The following is a 1,980-nucleotide window of genomic DNA, read 5'->3' as shown; positions in this document are numbered from 1 at the left end:
TCAGCAGCGCACGCAATCGGTTGAGCCTGAAGGACAAGGAACTCTCAGCGACTAAAGGGCCTTTTCTTTTCCCCTTACGTTCCCCTCCTCTCTGCCACCAGAAACTCAGTCCCCCCGCCACCTCTGCCCCATGCAAAAAACACCGAGGACAGCTTGGGGTCATAGCTACGGCCAGGCTATTTTATGACAAAGGCGCCCCGCTACCAGGGTGATAAATGGCACTTCCGAAGCCTGACATCGATAGCTAGATGTCTACGCTGTGAGTGAGGGAGGGCGAAGAAAAAGGAACTCTGCCTATAAAGGCGTAAACTGTGGCCTAGGTCCTTGGAAGCAGGTGTGGTAGATGAAAGTAGCGGCAAGTGGTGCTTTAAATGCAGCGCGCAGATTTCCAACGGCCAGTCTCGCACGAATGGAGTAAAACAGGGCAATGGCCAGAGTGGGAGCTCTAAAGAAGAGCGTGTAACGAAGGAAACAAAAGCCACTTCCTTCGAGCCGGAGTTGAACCAGCGACCTAAGGATTCCCCGGAGAATTAAGCCTACAGTCCTCCGCTCTACCAACTGAGCTATCGAAGGAAGACAGGAACAAAGGGCCCAGAGTGACTCAAGGAGTCAGGCAGAAGCGCCACTGGCACTAACTGCTAATTATAGGCTTGCCCGTGCCCAGCCCTTGAAAGGATTAAGCCACACACACCTAGCCCTTCATCCTCACGGCTGCCCCGGGTGGCTGCCTAGTCTACCCTCAATTCACCCAACGGGAAGCCCGCACACATATACCGCTCAAAGGCTCCCTAACAGGCATGGCACGAAGACAACGCCGCAAGGGAAGAACGGAACGCACCCAGAATAGGGACGGTGGGGCAACGGAAAACCCGTCCGACGCCGGAGCCTCCTGCCTGGCTCGAAAGGGGCCTTTGCAAACACTACATCTTCTCAGCCCCTTTCCCTTCCCCTTCGGCAATAATTGACACATTCCCACTCCCACCCTTTCACACCCGACTCGGCCTCCCACGCCTACCTCAGGAAAAACAAACACAAAGAGACTCGCAAAAGAAAAGAACTCAGACACGCAGGCTTCTGAAAGAGAAGCTGCCCCTTTGGCTGCCTGAGGACAAAAGGCTTGCCGCAAAGCTAAGAGTGGACCGGAACGCTCCTTTCTGCGCAGACATCAAGGGTGTATGTGGATGCAAGCGGGTGGGGATGAGGGGGGAAAAAAACAGAGCACGAGATGGGCAGGAAAGAGCAGCAGCTTGGAGAATGCGGGTATCGATCCTGCTACCTCTCACATGCTAAGCGAGCGCTCTACCATTTGAGCTAATTCCCCGTACAACCACAAGCTGCCCCACCCCCTCCGCCACCCACTGTCAACTCAGCGCAAACCCCATCCAGAGATCTCTTCACACCGCAAAGCAAATTACCTTTACGCTTGCCCAGCACCTTGGAAAGGACCTCCACTCAACAAGGACACGGGACAGAGCAAACAACGCTGCTCCCCTTTCTTGCCTTTCAACAAAATACACCTTTCCAGAGACCATCAGAGAAACTCACACACGCCCATGCCTGGCACACCCACACGTATCTAACGCCTCCGTTCATGACAACAAGAAGAGCAAAAACAGAAAAATAAAGGGGTCGAGTTGCCTCCTTGCCTCACGGCGCCTATTCGGTGCACAGGCCAAGGACAGCAAAGCTTCAGATTATCTACGGATAGCCCGGCAGCTCCTTGACAGAAATTCCGCGCCATCGGGTTTGTAGCCATTCTCCGCCAGCAGCCTTTTACACACTCTGTGCAATCACGGTTGCCCAAGAAGAAATCCCAGCTCTACAAATGTGATGGACAAAAGCCCAAAAAGGAAAGAAATGGAGCCGCGCCCTCACACTACTCCATAAACTGAGCTCTGTGACGCGGCGGACAGATGGACAAAGAGAGAGCAAACCATTGAAACGCACCCATTGCTACAACGATGAGCATAATAGCCCGCC

General features: G+C 53.8%; 2 non-coding genes across 2 annotated transcripts; both read right to left on the bottom strand.

Annotated features, from left to right (window-relative positions):
* Nucleotides 1-483: 483 nt before the first annotated feature.
* TRNAY-GUA lies at nt 484-573 on the bottom strand. The gene is given in 2 exon segments: nt 484-519; nt 537-573. It is a non-coding gene; the product is annotated as a tRNA-Tyr (tRNA).
* Nucleotides 574-1,248: 675 nt separating this feature from the next.
* On the bottom strand, nt 1,249-1,321 carry TRNAA-AGC. Its single transcript has one exon. It is a non-coding gene; the product is annotated as a tRNA-Ala (tRNA).
* Nucleotides 1,322-1,980: the final 659 nt, after the last annotated feature.

This window comes from Terrapene carolina, unplaced genomic scaffold, assembly GCF_002925995.2.
Source record: "Terrapene carolina triunguis isolate 2854851 unplaced genomic scaffold, T_m_triunguis-2.0 Scaffold44805, whole genome shotgun sequence".
In the NCBI taxonomy this organism is placed as follows: Eukaryota; Metazoa; Chordata; order Testudines; family Emydidae; genus Terrapene; species Terrapene triunguis.
This window is presented reverse-complemented; position numbering and strand designations above follow the sequence as displayed.